Source organism: Mobula birostris, chromosome 6, assembly GCF_030028105.1.
Source record: "Mobula birostris isolate sMobBir1 chromosome 6, sMobBir1.hap1, whole genome shotgun sequence".
Taxonomy (NCBI): domain Eukaryota; kingdom Metazoa; phylum Chordata; class Chondrichthyes; order Myliobatiformes; family Myliobatidae; genus Mobula; species Mobula birostris.
Window position 1 is genome coordinate 147901601 of NC_092375.1, and position 19687 is coordinate 147921287.

A 19687-nucleotide genomic window follows, 5' to 3' on the forward strand; every position below is an offset into this window, starting at 1 on the left:
CGAGGTTCTTGTTGATTTCTACCTAGGGCAGGCGGGCAATGGCCTCGTCGTTGATGTCGGCAGGGCGGTTAAGGATGTTGTTAAAGTGCTCAGCCCACCGATCCAGAATCTGCTTCTTCTCTGTCAGCAGCTGCGTCTCATCTGCGTTGAGGAGAGGTGAGGAGCCGGAGGACTGGGGTCCGTATACAGCCTTAAGCGCATCGTGGAAGTGCTTTATGTCGTGGCTGTCTGCATAGCCCTGGATTTCATCAGCCTTCTTGCTGAACCAGCTGTCCCGCATCTCGCGAAGTTTTTTCTGCACCTTTCTTCTTGCGTTGGTAAAGGCAAGCGACGTGGGGTCGTTCTGATGTGCTCTGTAATGTTGATGTTCCTCCGTTAGTAGTGCCTGTATTTCTTCGTCATTCTCATCGAACCAGTCTTGGTTTCTTCGGGTTGCTGGTCCGAGATGTTCGAGGGCGGTAGTGTAGACAGCGTCTCTGAGGGCCGCCCACTGTTCCTCAACACTGGTCCCGTCATCCTGTGGTGTGTCTGGCAGTCTGCCTTCAAGGTCATCGACGAATTCTTCTGCAACCCTGCTGCTTTTCAGCTTGGAGACATTCAACCTCTTTGCAGTCTTCTGCCCTTGGGGTCTTCTCATGGGCAGAATGCGAAGCCTGAACTTGGACGCAATGAGGAGGCGGTGGTCGGTCCAGCAGTCGGCACCACACATGGCTCTCGTCACTCTGATATCCATCCTGTCCCTCTTCCTGGTGATGATGTAGTCAATCAGATGCCAGTGCTTCGAGCGTGGGTGCATCCATGACGTCTTCCGTGGGTAGGCGGAACAGGGTGTTGGTAATGACAAGGTCGTGTGTGGCACATGTCTTGAGGAGCAGAAGGTTGTTGTTGTTACACTTGCCAGTGCCATGTCTTCCAGTGATCCCTTCCCAGGTTTGGTAGTCTGTCCCTACTCTGGCATTGAAGTCCAAGTTCAGCAAAATACCTCTGGTTTGATGGGCTAATTACCGTTCTTCAAACTACAGTCATACAACACCAAATCTATTGTATATCTGTTCTTGCTTACATTTATAGCCGACCCTCTTTCCAGCACTTGGCCCCCAGACATCAATGCCTTAGGGTTTCAAAGTTCAACTGAATACTACTTAAATGTTTTAAGAATGCCTGTCTTCACCATCCTTTCAGACAGTGCATTCCAGGCTTAAATCACCATCTGGGTGGAAAGATTCTTTCAAATCCTCTGTATGTCTTTGATCTCTTAACCTTGAACTAGTTACACCCTCTTTTAATGGAAAAGTGTATTTTTCCTTTTAGCCCAACTGTACCCCAACCTGTACTTTGTGTACACAATTATTTACAATATCTTCATTATGATTGTTTTTGGTTTCCAGGATTTGTACATATTCTGTTGTGTTCATGAATTGTATTTAAATGTTTGACATTTAATTTCAAAACAATTTGAACAGAAGAGAACAAAAGTTATTGACATATTAAAAATGCTTAAAGCAACTTAAAAACTAGAAAATAATTAATAAAAAGGAAGGTAAGTAACTTAACTTACCTGCGTATCTTATCTGGATGCATAGCAACTTGGTATGGCAGCTGCTCTACCCCAAGAAGCTGCAAAGATTAGTGGACCTTGCATCCTATCAATGTCCCGTTGTAACCTACAGCAACCTTCTACACTATCTACAACACAAACAACTTTCATGTCATCTGCAAACTTACTAATCTACCCTTCTCTTCTTTATAAAGATCACAAAGACGATACTGGGGAGGCTAGTGCCATGATGGAGCTGGCTGAGTTTACAACTTTCTGCAGCTTTTATCAATCCAGGTCTGTGTCCACAAAGATCATTGGTAAAGACACAGCAGGCTTTTCCCTTCCTTCCAATAGTAATCTGTGATATATCCTGTCCAGCCTTGGGGGCTTGTCTATCCTAATGTTTTTCAAAAGTTCCAACTCATTCTCTTTGTTAAAATTGACATATTCTAACATAATAACCTGTTCTGTGCTGTTCTCACATTCAAGTTCCCTCTCACTGGTGAACACTGAAGCAAAGTCTTCATTAAGAACCTTCTCTACCTTCTCTGACTTCTGACACGTGCCTCTTCTTTTATCTCTGATTGGTCCTAGTCATCCTCCTGTTATTCATATACGCGTAGCTTGCCTTGGGGTTTTCCTTAATTCTACTCACCAAGGCCTTCTCATGCCCCTTTCTAGTTCTCCTAATTCCCTTCTTAATTTCTCTCCTGGTTACCTTGTAACTCTCTAGAGCCCTCTCTGATCCTTACTTCCTAAACCATAAGTATGCTTATTTTTTCCTCTTGATATTCCACATCTCATGTGGAATATCAAGCAACTGGTATGTAGATATTCCACATCTACATGGTACATTCACCATACCATCCTTTCCCTGCCTCAATGGGATAAACCTATCCAGAACCCCATGTAGGTGCTCCCTAAATAATCTCCACATTTCCATTGTGCATTTCACTGAGTACATTTGTTCCCACCCCCAGTTCCTGCCTAACATATTGCATCATAATTCACCCTCACTTACAATAGTAAGGCATTTCCCTTACCATTTGCTCTTATCCCGGTCCAAGGCTATGGTAAAGGTCAGGGAGTTATGGTCCAAAATGTCCACCCAATTCCCCTAGTAGAGAAGATGGACTCTTTACCTCACAATCTGCCTTGCATCTCATTGTTTGTTGTTGCGATACCACTCAACCAGCTGATCCATCTCACTCCTGTATGCCTACTCATCACCAGCTGAAATTCTACTAACAATAGTTGTCCATTAGCAAATTTATAGAAGGCCTAGCCACACATTTGTTGGTGTAGAGAGAGTAGAGCAATGGGCTAAGCACGCATCCTTGAGTGCGTCAGTGAGAAGATGTTATTTCTATTCCGCATTAGCTGGTCTCCCAATGAGGAAGTCAAGGATCCAGTTGCAGAGAGAAGTACAGCTGTGCAGGTTTTGGAGTTTGTTGATTATTACTGATGGTATAATGGTGTTGAATACTCTGCATTCTTATCAATTTATCTTGTACCACCTCAATGCATTGTGTAATGAATTGATACAGTATGTATGAATGGTATGCAAGAGAAATGCATTTACTTCACTGTACATTGGTACACGTTAATAAACCAATTTATCTTTTCGATCAACAATTGAGTTGTGCAGCTGAAGGGACGGGTTTATATTTGTGCTCCACCCCACAGTGGCAGAACATGAGGCCAGATGTGACAGGAAGCCCAGTTGTCTGATTTGTCTGATGCAACATGTAGGCACAGAAATCAGCGAAAAGCAATGAGTAGGATGCTGGCAGTGGGTGTCCACTGAATTGACCCAAAAGGTATGTTTGGACTCATTTTCCTCTTTGTTTCACTCGTGTTTTTGCATAAATATTTAAAAGAATGTGCTGTTTTTTGAGTTGGGTGCATGAGTTCATCCAATCCATTAACGTCCCAAGTTTCAGTATTGCTGTTCTTAGAACATAGGATAGTACAGCACATTACAGGCCCTTCAGCCCACAATGTTGTGCTCACCCTCAAACCCTGCCTCCGATATAACACCCCCCACCTTAAATTCCTCCATATACCTGTCTAGTAGTCTCTTAAACTTCATTAGTGTATCCGCCTCCACCACTGATTCAGGCAGTGCATTCCACGCACCAACCACTCTCTGAGTAAAAAACCTTCCTCTAATATCCCCCTTGAACTTCCCTTACCTTAAAGCCATGTCCTCTTGTATTGAGCAGTGGTGCCCTGGGGAAGAGGCATTGGCTATCCACTCTATCTATTCCTGTTATTATCTTATACAGCTCTATCATGTCTCTTCTTATCCTCCTCCCCTCCAAAGAGTAAAGCCCTAGCTCCCTTAATCTCTGATCATAATGCATACTCTCTAAACCAGGCAGCATCCTGGTAAATCTCCTCTGTACCCACTTCCACATCCTTCCTATAGTGAGGCAACCAGAACTGGACACAGTACTCTAAGTGTGGCCTAACCAGAGTTTTATAGAGCTGCATCATTACATCACGACTCTTAAACTCTATCCCTCGACTTATGAAAGCTAACACCCCATAAGCTTTCTTAACTACCCTACCTACCTGGGAGGCAACTTTCAGGGATCTGTGGACATGTATCCCCAGATCCCTCTGCTCCTCCACACTACCAAGTATCCTGCCATTTACTTTGTACTCTGCCTTGGAGTTTGTCCTTCCAAAGTGTACCACCTCACACTTCTCCGGGTTGAACTCCATCTGCCACTTCTCAGCCCACTTCTGCTTCCTATCAATGTCTCTCTGCAATCTTTGACAATCCTCTACACTATCTACAACACCACCAACGTTTGTGTCATCTGCAAACTTGCCAACCCACCCTTCTACCCTCACATCCAGGTCGTTAATAAAAATCACAAAAAGTAGAGGTCCCAGAACAGATCCTTGTGGGACACCACTAGTCACAATCCTCCAATCTGAACGTACTCCCTCCACCACGACCCTCTGCCTTCTGCAGGCAAGCCAATTCTGAATCCACCTGGCCAAACTTCCCTGGATCCCATGCCTTCTGACTTTCTGAATAAGCCTACCGTGTGAAACCTTGTCAAATGCTTTACTAAAATCCATATAGATCACATCCATTGCACTACCCTCATCTATATGCCTGGTCACCTCCTCAAAGAACTCTATCAGGCTTGTTAGACTCGATCTGCCCTTCACAAAGCCATGTTGGCTGTCCCTGATCAGACCATGATTCTGTAAATGCCCATAGATCCTATCTCTAAGAATCTTTTCCAACAGTTTTCCCACCGCAGGCTCACTGGTCTATAGTTACCCGGACTATCCCTACTACCTTTTTTGAATAAGGGGACAACATTCGCCTCCCTCCAATCCTCCGATACCATTCCCGTGGACAACGAGGACATAAAGATCCTAGCCAGAGGCTCAGCAATCTCTGCCCTCGCCTCGTGGAGTAGCCTGGGGAATATTCCGTCAGGCCCCGGGGACTTATCCGTCCTAATGTATTTTAACAACTCCAATACCTCCTCTCCCTTAATATCAACATGCTCCAGAACATCAACCTCACTCGTATTGTCCTCACCATCATCAAGTTCCCTCTCATTGGTGAATACCGAAGAGAAGTATTTATTGAGGAGCTCGCTCACTTCCACAGCCTCCAGGCACATCTTCCCACCTTTATTTCTAATTGGTCCTACCTTCACTCCTGTCATCCTTTTGTTCTTCACATAATTGAAGAATGCCTTGGGGTTTTCCTTTACCCTACTCGCCAAGGCCTTCTCATGCCCCCTTCTTGCTCTTCTCAGCCCCTTCTTAAGCTCCTTTCTTGCTTCCCTATATTCCTCAATAGACCGATCTGATCCTTGCTTCCTAAACCTCATGTATGCTGCCCTCTTCCACCTGACTAGATTTCCCACCTCACTTGTCACCCATGGTTCCTTCACCCTACCATTCTTTATCCTCCTCACCGGAACAAGTTTATCCCTAACATCCTGCAAGAGATCTCTAAGCATCGACCACATGTCCATAGTACATTTCCCTGCAAAAACATCATCCCAATTCACACCCGCAAGTTCTAGCCTTATAGCCTCATAACTTGTCCTTTCCCAATTAAGAATTTTGCTGTCCTCTCTGATTCTATCCTTTTCCATGATAATGCTAAAGGCCAGGGAGCAGTGGTTCTTGTTCTGTGCCACTCCCAAGGAGCAGGAACATCCAGTACAGTGACCAAAGTGACCATTACAAGTGGGAAGGAAATAAAAACCATTCAAACAGATTATGTTTGTTGGGTATCCTCTGACATGGTGATGAAATTATTTCCGCTAATTATTTTATCAAATGTTATGCAAATTGGGTTGATAATAAGAGGAAGAACATGATGATGGAGGGGTTTTTATAATTGATAGCCTGTGACCAACAGTGTGCAACAAAGATGGGGAGCCTGATTGTTGTATAAATTAATGATTAAGGTGTGAAGCAGCATTATATTCTGCAATCAGTTTCCTTTTACTATCTCCATATAATTATACAGGGCATGATCTCTCTTGAAGTCATGCAAGCTATAAGCTTTTGACCGTGCCTCAGTACATGTGACAATAATAAACCAATCTCACAGTCTAAGTTTGCAGATGACACAATAATTGGTGGTGTTGATAGTGAGCAGAGTAGACTTCGTCTGCAGGATGATATTAATCAGCTACTAAATGGCAGAGCAATGTCAGATGGAATTTAATTTTGATAAACATGAGGTGATTAATTTTGGAAGGACTACTATGTGGGGGGTGGCAAGCAGCCTGAACACTAGGGCCCAAGGGGCAGGAGATTCAGAGGGAATCTGAAGGAGAGATGTTTATCACCCAAAGGTTGATTGGAACCTGTAATGTTCTTCTTGGGAGGGTTGTTTGGAGCAGAGAAATTAGCAAGGCAGAGAGGACCATGGACAACATGCTGCAAATGTGATTAGTGGAGATAGCTGCTTTATAATTGATACAGGCATAGTCTAAAGAGCTTTTTTTGCTGCTATGTGCCTCAGTGACAAAAAATTAAAAGCATCCTTTTTTTCTACATTTTAAGTAAGGAAACGATTATTTGTTTTAATTTGTAGCAATCTGACCAACAGCTACCTGGTACTAACATGTGTTCGTTATCAGCTTACTTATGTATTGTTAAAATAAAAATTGTTTTGTATGAGTGCCCTTGAAAAGCATTCCAGATCAGTAGTGTGGTTCTGATTTCTGAACAAAAAGTTATGCTCAATTGTGCTGAAATGCCATCTTTCTGGCATGCAATTTTTGAAAAGAAAATGTGCTTTATCTCAGGAGAAATACCGTTTGTTGGAAACAAAAGAGATGCCATTCCTTTCTTACCTTTAAAAAGATTGTAATTTGGACTAGGATTTAGTCATTCTATGCAATTAGACATGACAATCTAGTTTTATATTTACAGTATAATGCTGCTTAATACCATGTAGGCATTACTGAAGTATAGAATAAAACAAAGAGTAATATAGCAACCCTGATACAACTTGAATTTATCTCAAACATTCTTTCACTGGTTCTTTGCAATCTTCACTGTCTACTTACTCAGCAGTTTACTTAAAGATTTCAATTGATTAGTATTGAAGTTGCTAAATTTCCACCAGAAGGTGATCATATTAAACTGAGACAAATATAATGATTTCTTTTTGCTACATAATGAAAAAGATATAGAGATACTGAATGTGGTGTGATAAAGATTTACAAAGATGAAATGGAAAATAAGGAATTTAACCTACTGGAAGAGTAGTTTCCTTAAATTCTTTTCTATGAAACAGGGAAGGGCAAAGAGATGACAGCAGTTCTTTAAAGATGTGAAGGACAGCAGGGGATAGCTGCCAGGAGATCCAGTGAATTGCAGGAAAAACTTGTTCACTCTGAGAGTGATGAGGAAGGTGAGTGGAATTAAGTTCAAAGGAGATGTGCAAGGTGAGAATTTTACACAGAGTGGTGAGTGGGTGCCTGGAATGCGCTGCCAGGGCTGGTAGTAGAAGCAGATATGACAGCAACATTCAAAAGGGCATTACACACATTAACCCACAGGGAATGGAGGGATATGGAACATGCCCACACAGAAGGGTTTAGTTTAATGTAAACATGAGATTCTGCAGATGATGGAAATCCTGGAGAAGGGTCTTGGCCCAAAATGTCGACTGTTCATTTATTTTCATAGATGCTGCCTGACCTGCTGAGTTCCTCCAGCATTTTGTGTGTGTTGCTTTAGTTTACTGTGGCATTATGGGTAGCACAGACATTGTGGGCAGGAGGGTCTGTTACTGTGCTGAGCCACAGGTAGCAGCTGGGATGAAGGAGGTGGGTACATTATAAGCCCATAAGATATAGGATCAGAGTTAGTCCATCTGGCCCATTGAGTCTGCCCTGCCATTTCATCAATTTTACTCCCAGACCCAATCTCCTGCCTTCTCCCATATTGTAGGCATTCTAGAAGTTCCCCCTCTTGGAATCCAGCACCAACCTGATTTTCCCAATCTACCTGCATATTGAAATTCCACATGTGGTGATTAAAGAATGGGAAATGAAGGGTAATGCTAATTGTTGAGGAAGGGTGGAAAGAGCCTTATAATGTATAGACATCAGTTTGGACAGGTTGGTTTGTATGCCGTTTCTATGGTGTGTGCTTTATCCTGTAAAGTTGATGAAGTCTGTTCTTGTTTAGCAGCTTTGTTTTCGCTTTAAAGTGGGTAAATGACACAGTGGGTTTCTGTCGGCATCTGTGCTTAAAATCAGATGTTTGAGTTTGCTACTGTTTAGGACAGAGTACAAAGTGAGAAATATAGCAGAGGCAGGTAATACTGGATATAGTACTTTTTGGTAGCTGGTAGGACATTTCCTTGCAGTTTAGTTTTTCCACATGTGTGTCTCAATTTATGAGAATAAATGGATTGTACATTACTCTTTATAACTAGATGCTGAATAAACTAATTAACTGATTAAATTGATATTGTTCTTTAAACTTGCTGCTTCTAATAGCTTTGTTTTGTAGTTTCAGGCCTGAGAAATATTGTGTACTGCCATGATATTTATTCATCAGAGACAAAGATCAGAAAGTAAACGACCAGGGGTGGCAAACCTATGGCACACAGAAACAGTTTGTTGGCACTCAGCATGCAGTTCTGCACCTGGATGTTTGAAAATCTCACCAATAATAAAAAGATACATAATTATTATCTGTACTACCAAATGAGGCAGCGAATGAATTTTTGACAACAGTGAGATGTTTTCACGGGAAATGTCTTACACCATCTTGTTGCCAAAAGGATGGTTATGAGAACATGTGACATTGGATGATAAGGTTCGAAATCCTCGATGACCTCCTTCACACTTCAGCATTTGGATCATAAATGATTACAATAACAGTACTATTTAGAAATTATGCTTTTTAAAAGATTAATATTAATTTTTGAATAGATTTTCTAAAATGCTCTATCTATTTCAATCTGTTATATTCCTATTAATAATAAAACAGTGAACACACATAAATAAGCAATCGGACTCATCTTTTTTCCTTTTAAAAAAAAGGTGATAATTATTGTTAATAATTTATTAGCTACTTGTTAGACTGTTTCTAATGCCCATACAGAATGTAATTTGATTTGGTTATATTCATACAAAATATACAAATTTGGATACATCAGAAAAAGTATTAATTCAGCCAGCAAGGCCAATGGTACTGAACTTCTCTGAGGTATCTTAAGCTTTGCTTAAGTATAAAACATATCAAAAGGTTTCCTAAAGTGTTCTGAATTTTTTTTTGCTTATAATGAAGGGTTTCTTGTCGCATGTATTGTGTAGGTTGCTACATAATGCCATACAGCACAGAAACAGGCTCTTTGTTTAGATTTACATCAAAATTAATCCCATTTACCTATGTTTGGCCCATGTTCCTCTATCCAGACCATGACCCATTCGGCCCATTGAATCTGCACCGCCATTTCGTCATGACTGATTTATTATCTTTCTGATCCCCATTCTCCTGTCTTTTCCTCATTACATTTGATGCCATGATTAATCAAGAACCTATAGTATCAACCTCCGCCATAAATATACCCAGTGCCTTGGCCTGCACAGCTCTCTGTGGCAAAGAATTCCACAGATTCACCACCCTCTGGCTCAGGAAATATTTCCTCATCTCCATTCTAAATGGATGTCACTCAATTTTGAGGCTGTGCCCTCTGGTCCTAGACACCACCACAATTGGAAACATCCACTCCACCCAGACTTTTAAATATTTGATGGGTTTCAATGAGATGTCCCCTCATTCTTCTAACCTCCAGTGAGTACAGGCCAGAGCTATCAAATGCTCCTCATGTTAACCCTTTCATTCCTGGAATCATTCTTACACATCTCCTCTGGACTCTCCAATGCCAGCACATACTTCCATAGATAGGGGCCCAAATCTACTCAAGAGTACTCCATGTACAGTCTGACCAATGCCTTATAAAGCTTCAGCAACACATCCTTGCATTAAACCTTCCCTGTTCATGTACCTGTCCAACTAAGTGTTGTTCTGGTACCTGCCTCAGCAGTTCCTCTGGCAGCTCATTCCATATGCTTACCACTCTCTGGGTGAGAAAGTTGCCCTCAGACTCCTAGTAAATCTCTTCCATCTCATCTTAAACCTCTTAGTTCTTGATTTTCTATGTCAGGAGGCATCTGATCCAGGGAAACTTGGCTGTGTGGATACATAATTGACATGCCTATTGAAGGCAGAGGGTGGCTCTAAATAGAGCATATTCTGCCCTGAGGTGGGTATCCAGTGGTGTTCTTCAGGGATCTGATCTATTGTTTTTGAGGTTTTTTTTTAAGTGACTTGGATGGGGGAAATGGAAGGGTAGACTAGTAAGTTTGCAGATGATATGAAAATTGGTGGATAATGTTGAATGTTGCCGTAGGTTACATTGGGACATTGACGGGATGCAGAGATGAGCTGAGTAGTGACAGATGGAGTTCAATCTGGAAAAATGTGAACTTTGGCAGGTTGAATTTGAAGGCACAATGACAGGATTATAAGCAGTGTGGAGAAACAGAGGGATTTTGAGGTCCGTTTCCGTAGATTCCTCAATTTGATAGGGTAGTTAAGAAGTCATATGGTGAGTTGGTCTTCTGGGAACTGAGTTCAAAAGCCATGGGGTGATGTTGCTGCTCTATGAAACATTGGTTAGACCACATTTGAAATATTGTGTTCATTTCTGGTCACCTCATTATAGGACAGATGTGGAGCTTTGGAGAAGGTGCAGAGAAGACTTAGTAGGATGCTACCTGGATTAGAGAACATATCTTATGAGGAAAGGTTGAGTGAGCTAGGGCTTTTCTATTCGGAGGGGAGGATGAGAGACGAGTTGATAGAGGAATACAGGGTGATATGAGGCATAGATTGAGTGGATAGCCAGAGGCTTTGACCCAGGGTGGAAATACCTAATATGAGGGAGCATAATTTTCTGGTGATGGAGGAAAGTGTGGGGGGAATGTCAGAGGTAAGTGTTTCTACACAGAACATGATGGGTGTGTAGAATGCCCTGGCTGGGGTGTTGGTAGCAGCAGATACATTAGGGCATTTAAGAAACAGACAGGCACATGGGTGATAGAAAATTAGAGGACTATGTAGGAGGGAAAGATTTTAGAGTAGGTTACAAGCTGGCACTGCATTGCCAGCTGAAGAGCCTGTAGTGTTCTATGTCCTATCCCTGGAAAAAAGGTTGTGCACTCACTCTGTTTATGCCTCTCAAATTTTATAGCCATCTATAACCTGCATAACCTCTCTCCATTACTCAATTTCTCAGATCCTGGCAACATCCTCAAAAATCTGGTCTTTCCAGCTTAATGGTATCTTTCTTATTATAGCAGGGTGACCAAAGCTGAAAGCAATATTCCAAATGTGGCCTGCAAATGAACTCCTGTACAACTACAGCGCAATGCCTTAATATACTCAATACTCTGACTGATGAAAGCCTACTCAGCCAAAAGCTACAGTCCTCCTATGATGCCTCTTTCATGGGAACCATGTATGCATACTCCTAGGTCCCTCTGTCCTACAACACTCCTCAGGGCTCTACTGTTCACTCTGAAAGTTCTATCCTATTTGTCTTCCCAAAGTGCAACACCTGACACTTATCCAAATCTAACTCTTTGCCATCCCACAGCCCACTTACCCAGCTGATCAAGATCCCTCTATAAATCCTGTTAGCCATCTTCACTGTCAATGATATTACCTATTTTGGTGTCATCTGCAAATTTGGTAATGATGCCTTGTATGTTCTCATCCAAATCATTAATATACAGTTGCCAGAACAAGTTTGCGAATCCTTTGCAATCACCTGATTTTCTATACTAATTACTCATAAAATTTGGTCTGATCTTCATCTACAAACCGTTTGTAAATCACAATAATAAGCAAACACAATCTGCCTAATCTAATAACACAAACAATTGTACTTCTTGTCAATATTGAGTACACCATTTAACCAATCACAGTGTAGGCTCAAAAAGTATGTGAACTTCTGGAGTAATGCCTTCTTCAAAAAGCTATTTGGAGTCAGGTGTTTGAATCAATGAGATGAGATTCAAGGTTTGGGTTGTAGAGGTGCCCTGCCCTATAAAAAAGACACACAAGGTCATGTCACAAGACCTTAAAGTGCAATGCTGAGGAGGTGAAAAAGAAACCCAAGAGTAACAGCAAAAAACCTGTAGAAATCTCTAGAACTTGCTGAAGTTTCTGTTCGTATGTCCACTATAAGTAAAATACTGAACAAGAATGGTGTTCGTGGAAGGACACCACAGAGGAAACAACTGCTCTCCAAAAGTAACATTGCTGTACATCTTAAGTTTGTAAAAGACCATCTGGATGTTCCACAACACTTCTGGGACAATGTTCTGTGGATAAATGAGACAAAAGTTGAACTTTTTGGCAGAAATGCACACCACTATGGAGGAAAGAGGCTACTGCACCCTAACACCAAAACCTCATCCCAATTGTGAAGCGTGGTGGAAGGAGCATCATGGTTTGGGGCTGCTTTGCTGCCTCAGGGCCTGGACAGCTCACAATCAGTGAGGGAACAATTGATTCAAAATTGTATCAAGACATTTTACAGGAGAATGTCAGGGTAGCAGTCTGTTACTGGAAGCTTAATAGAAGTTGGGTAATGCAGCAAGATATTACTCTGAAACACGAGTAAATCAACAACAGAGTGGTTTAAAAGGAAGAAAATTTGAGTTTGGAATGGCCAAGTCTGAGTCCAGACTGCAACCCAATTGAGATTTTGTGGCATGACCTGAAGAGGGCTGTTCATTCAAGGTATCCCAGAAATATTATTGAACTGAAACAGTTTTATGGTCTAAAATTCCTCCTTCTTGTTGTGCAAGTCTGATCAGCAGCTACAATAAATGTTTGATAGAAGTTATTGCTGGAGATTCTACCAGTTATTAAATACGAGGGTTCACATACTTTTCCCAGACTGGATTGTGAATGATTAAACAATGTGCAATAAAGAGATGAAAAGTACAATTGTTTGTGTGTTGCTAGTTTAGGCAAGTTGTGTCTGTCTATTATCGTCACTTAATGAAGATCAGACCACATTTTATGCAGAAAACCAGGTTTCGCAAATGTTTTCATGCAACCGCAGATGTCAAATTGCAATGGGCTCAGCACCAAGTTGTGGAAAACACCACTAGTCATGGTCTGAAAAACAAGCATTCATTCATTGATTCTGTTATAGTTATAATTCTATAGATTTGTTGAGCATGCCCAAAAGAAAATGAATCTCATGATTGATATGGTGACATATTTGTACTTTGATAATAAAATTTTACTTTGAACCTTCTACTGTCACACTCTGCTTCCTACCATCAAGACAATTCTGTATCCAATGATCCAGCTCTGGTTGAATCTCATGAAATTAACTTTTCATAGCGACATTATTGAAAGCTTTACTGAAGTCCATGTAGACCACGTCTACCACCCTGCCCTCATTGATCATCTTGGTTATGACATAAAAAAGCTTAATTAAATTTGTCAGACTTAATCTCCTGTGCTCAAAGCCATGCTGACTGTTGCTAATCAATCCATCCTTCCAAATGCGTTTATATCTTATCTCTCAGAATCCCCTCTGGTAACTTACTTACCACAGATGTTTGGTTTACTGGTCTAATAGTTCCCAGGTTTTTCTTTGCAGTCCTTCTTAAATAAAGGCACATTAACTCCACTTCAGTCTTCCGGTACTTAACCTGTCACTAACAATGATACACATATTTCAGACAGTGCTCCAGCAGTTTCTTCTCTAGCTTTGCAAGGTGTCTTTGGATATACCTTATCAAATACTGGAGAATAATCTACAACCAATACCTCCTTTGCTATAATGCAGACTATCCCCCAATTAACAATCTCAAGGTCTGATATCTTAATGCCTTTCTCCATGGTAAAAAGAGGAGAAATATGCTAAATGAGTAATTCACCAATCTCCTCAGCTCTACACAAAGATGTCCATTTTGGAATGAGTTGCTCTTTTTCCTGTAATAGATTTATAAACTGTCTTTGGATCCTCAATCTTCTCTGTCAAAGTTATCTCATGCCCTTTTTTTGCCCTTCTGCTGATTTCCTTCTTGAGTATACTCCTGCAACCCTAATCTCCTCCTGGGATTCTCTTGATCTCAGCTGCTTGTACCTGACCTGTGCTCCTTCATTTTCCTGACCAAAGCCTCAATATCCCTTGTCATGCATGGTTTCATACTTCTATCAGCTTTGCCATTCAATCTAACAGCAGCATGCAGATCTTGAACTCTCAGTATTTTACTTTAAAAAGCCTACTTGCCGGACATCCCTCTGCCTTCAAATAACCTATTCCAATCAACTTTGGCAAATTTCTGTCAAACCCATCAAACTTTGCCATGTCCAAATTTAGAACTTTAATTTGTGGAACGGATTTGTCTCTTTCCATAACTAATTTAAAGCTAATTAAATGATTGGTCACTGGTCCCAAAGGGCTTCTCCACTGTTATTTCAGTCATTTCCCAAGAGTAGATAAGCTTTTCCAACTCCCTGGTAGTGTACTTAATGTGTGAGAAAAGTTTTCAGAATGCACTGAACAAATTCTACTCCATCTAAGCCCTTTGCACAATGGGAAGTGAAAACCTCCTACAATGACAACCCTATTATTGCAACTTTATGCAATCTCCCTGCTTGTTTGTTCTGATAATTCCCATTGACGATTGCAGGCCTATAGTGCATTTCCAACCAGGGTGTTCATTTTTCACCTGCATCCACAAAGCCTCACTTGGCAAACCCTCAATGATGTCATCTTGTCAGACACCGCATGAATCTGAGATATAGCTGTCAAAATTTGTATATCTTAATTATTATCAGTCTTGTGCTTTAAACTTATTCTCCTTACACTTTTTTGTTATATGTGTTTTCTAATAGTTTGACTTAGTACATCCCTGCTAATTTTTAAATAGATTCTTCATCTGCTATTGTGTCTTCACCTGACATCTAATAAAAATCATCACTTCTAATTCTGCTTGCAGTTACTGACCATTCAACACTTATAAAGAGCTCTTAAGGAAGAATTTTAATTTCCAGATGAATATTACTGTTCAATCCACTTAGAAACAGCTACATTGAGAGTTCTGCTTTATTATCAACTTAATTTGAAAGTTGGCCAGCTCATCCCTTTTTGGCATATTTGCAAATATATGGAGTGTAGTTTTAAAACTTGGCATTTTGTGGAGTGAAGATGAAGTTGGTGAAAGAAGCAGTGTGATTGTATTTTAAAGAGCATCAGAGGTGAATTAATAAGAAATACTATCAGTGGCATCTAAATTAAAAGTTGAGAAATGGGAAAAGAATCAAAATGTGACATTGCAGGAAAGTTATTGGGAGTATTGTTCATTTTCTCTCTATCGTAAAGGCACTAAATTGTAATCCTGTGAGAAAAGTGTAACTATAATTGGTACTTTATAACTAGATAATTAGCTAAACTAAATTATAATTTAAAAACGTAAATATCCAATTGGAAATTCAGTGGCTGATAAATTAACTTATGTCTATAAAGGCAGGACAGGTTCAGTGTTGTGATTATAGCATAATGGAGCTGGTGGATCTCCGTTTCACAACAGTCGCTTATGCAGTTGGTCCCTGAAGATGAGCAAGTTTGGCTCGAGGTTGATGGACTGAAGTCTGAGCTTTGTTCACTGCGTTGCAAAAGGGGAAAGAATATTACAGTACTGGATACTTTGTTCCAGGAGCTTGCTGCATGCTCTTAGGATAAGTATTGTAAATAAAGGACAGGTGTGACTGTGGCAATCCCTGAGGAGTCTCTTAGAGAACCTGAATAAACACATTGATGAGAGCGGTATGGATGGCTATCATCCAGGTTTGGGTTGATGGGACTAGGCAGAATAACATTTTGGCATGGTCTAGATGGGCTGAAGGGCCTGTTTCAGTTCTGTGGTGCTCTACGACTAGAGTTCTAGCTGCCTCTGTGGACAAGCGGATGAGCAAACTGATCAAAACATCATGGCGCAAGGAGTCATTTGAGATGGGTGAGTGGAATGGAATCCGACAGTAATAGGGAACCGTACTGGAAGTAGAATAGATACTGTTCTCTGCAGTTGCCAGAGTAAGTCAAGAAAGTTGTACTGATTACATGGTGCAAGGTTGCCTCTTTGCTGGGGTCACAAAAAGTGGACCATAATTATTGCGTGCTCTATGATGTTTTGAGAAGTTAGGAATAAAGGGAAAAGAGGTGGGAATGTTGTTAATAAAAATAATTTAAAAACCTGCAGATGCTGTAAATCAGCGGTCCCCAACCACCGGGCCGCGAGGAAACGATTTGATTTGGCGATAGGAGTCAGCTGCACCTTTCCTCATTCCTTGTCACGGCCACTGTTGAGCCATTACGCATGCGAGGTCATTACCCGCGTGTCGTCCATGTCAACACGGGAAGAAGATTAACTCCTCGAGCTTGCAAATGATGGTGGGCTGAATATGTTTGACATAACATCTCTGCCGGCATTCTGGATCTCAAAGTCAAGGCTAAATATCCTGAGATAGCCATGAAAGCACTGAAAATGTTGCTTCCATTTCCAACATATCTCTGCAATGAATGCAACGAAAACTAAATTGCGGAATAGACTGGACATAAGGAACCCCGTTCGAGTATCGCTGTCTCCCATCACCCCTCGATGGGACCGTCTTGTTGCAGGGAAACAAGCCCAGGGCTCCCACTGATTCAGCGATATTGGTGTGTTGCAATGATTTTATATGTTCATACGGGGAAAATATGTGCTGTGTGTTTAATATCCAAACGTTACTTAAAATGTTATGATGCTATTGACTTACTTATATAACCATATAACAATTACAGCACAGAAACAGGCCATCTCGGCCCTTCTAGTCTGTGCCGAACACTACTCTCACCTAGTCCCACCGACCTGCACTCAGCCCATAAACCTCCATTCCTTTCCTGTCCATATACCTATCCAATTTTTCTTTAAATGATAATATCGAACCTGCCTCTACCACTTCTACTGGAAGTTCGTTCAACACTTACTTCAAGCTCCCCTGTCCTTCCCTGATAATTGACTTATCGCTATATTAATGCGAGGAAAATCTGCGCTGTGTGTTTAATATTAAATTGGTTAGATAAATCCTTTTAGAAACGAAATTGAGCGTATTAGCCACTTATCACCTATATTCCGGTCGCGATTAACACCCCACCCCCCGGAACAGAATCGCCAAAAACGATTTGTAGAAAATATCGGCACGTACACATGTGCGCACTGGTGCCCCGCGCAAGGCTTCATGGACATTGTAGTCTCTCTTTGTAAATAACGTATTTGGCTCTACTCTTGTCTGTTGGCAGCCCTACCCCCTCAGAGTCGGCCGGTCCACAAGAACATTGTCAGTATGAAACCGGTCCGCAGTGCAAAAAAGGTTGGGGATCCCTGCTGTAAATGCTCAGCAGGTCAGACCGTGTACCTGCTGCACGTATTTTTGCATTGTATTTTCCAACTCCCACATTCTGTTGTCCATTCATTTGTCACCATTCTCACTCTCTACTTGTTCCCATTCACTCATTGACCTTGTCTACAGTTACCCCACGGTCACCCTGGTTTTACCCTGTCACAGCCATCCTCCATTCCTGTAACTTAGCAATCTTCTTTTCTCTCCTTCCCAGTACAGATGCAGGGTTTTCAACCCGAAATGTTGGCTTTGTTTCTCTTGCTGCAGATGCAACTTTGCCCACTGGATGGTAAAGGTAGTGTTGTACATATTTGCCATTGTTAGTCAAGACACTGAATTTCAGAGTCAGAAAGTTATGCAGCAATTCTAAAAAAGCACGATTAGGCCACATCCAGAGTATTGAATTTAATTCTGGTCACCCCAGTATAGGAAGGACGTTGAGGGTTTGGAGCAGTTGCAAAAGAGGTTATTTGGATGCTGATTGGATTAACGAAGAGGCTGGACAAACTTAAGTCCTTCTCTTTGGAGCCGTGGAGGCCAAGGGGAGACCTGATAGAAGTTTATAAGGGCATAGAGTAACCAGCTGGTGTCTTTTTCCCAAGGTGGAAATGTCCAATTCTAGAAGCATGCATTTAAGGTGAGAGGGGCTAAGTTCAAAGAAGAGATGCTGGGCGGGTTTTTTACTCAGAGTGTTGGGCACCTGGACTGTGCTGCCAGGACGGGTAGTGGCGGGAAATACAGTAGAGATACAGGCACATAAACGTGCAAGGAATGCCGAAGTATGGACCTTGTGTAGGCAGAAAGGATTCGTTTAGTTAGACATTTAATTATTCGTTTAATTCAGCAAAACATCATGGGCCAAAGGGCCTGTTCCTGTACTGTACTGTTCTACTTTTGAGGTAGTTGCAGTGTTTCCTGTTTTTTTTTAAATTTTGCTGCATTAAGTGATGAGAATGGCCTAGTGGTAAGAGATTGACTTGGAAGATCAAGGTTAAAGTGGAGATACGTTAATGACAGTGAAAGGTGATACTGGCTGGAATAGTCTGTGGCCCTCCAATAGTCACTAACTGTGGAACGGGGTAGCAATCAAAAGAGAACAGAGACCTGCAGTAACTCTGGGAGACTTTCACCTTTATACTGATCGATAGGTCAAATCAAATTAGCATGTCTAGTCTTGTGCACAAGTTTAGCGATTGCACTCAGGGCAATTTCTCTGAACAATATGAAGCCAAACAAAAAATGAAAGCTGGTTTACATCTGCTCATGTGTTATGAATTTGAATTAATGATGGTGAAATATTAAAGATCCTCAAGGGAGGAGTGATCGTAACATGGCAGCATTTCCTATTCAGTCCGATAGTAAGAAACTTAAGGCTGAAATAAGTGTTTTGAATGCTAGAAGTTACTAAGTTGTGAAGACTAAGTTGGCTAGGTGGACTAAATGATAAAACAGCAGATAAGCAGCAGTAGATTTAACACGATATTTCATAAAACTCCACAAAAAATACTCCATTGGTAAAATGAATGATTTGTCCAAAGTCAATGAAAGAAGTTAAGGAAGATGTTGAACTGGGAAAATGCATACAATATTGCAAAGATTACAGTCAGTCAAATGATTGGCAAAGAATGGCAAAACAATGTTCAATAGATTATAAGAGTAAGGTCACAAGAAATATATCAGCCAACAGTAAGAGCTACCACTTGTACAAGAAAAGAATAACACTGGTAAACATTAATCCCTTTGGATGAGCCTGGGGAATAATAATACCATTATATTGTGTCGATAATTGTAAAAACCCATGGACATCAAGAAGGCAAGAAAGTAAGTCAATCTCATCACCAGGGAAGAGATGCCATGCAAATCATTGGGACAAAAGATTTACACACCCCCTGCACCTGGTAGTCTGCTTCCTAGAGTCTAAAATGAGTGCAGAGGAAGGGGATGCATTGGCTGTGATCTTCCAAAGTACCCAAGGTTATAGAAAGGTCCTTGCAGATTAGCAAACTAAGAAGGTAATGCTCCTAATTAGGGAAGGAGGGAGACAGAAAACAACAGGCCAATTAGGTCACCAGCCTTCATAGATACAGAATGCTGCTGTATAGGAGGAAGTGTATGTCCTTTTGACCTAGTGCAATAAAATTAAAAATG

General features: G+C 41.2%; 1 long non-coding RNA gene across 1 annotated transcript; it reads left to right on the forward strand.

Moving 5' to 3' along the window:
- Positions 1-1844: 1844 nt before the first annotated feature.
- LOC140198612 (uncharacterized) lies at positions 1845-9053 on the forward strand. The gene is made up of 3 exons (XR_011886221.1): positions 1845-3360; positions 7341-7457; positions 8567-9053. It is a non-coding gene; the product is annotated as an uncharacterized lncRNA (long non-coding RNA).
- The last annotated feature ends 10634 nt before the right edge of the window (positions 9054-19687 follow it).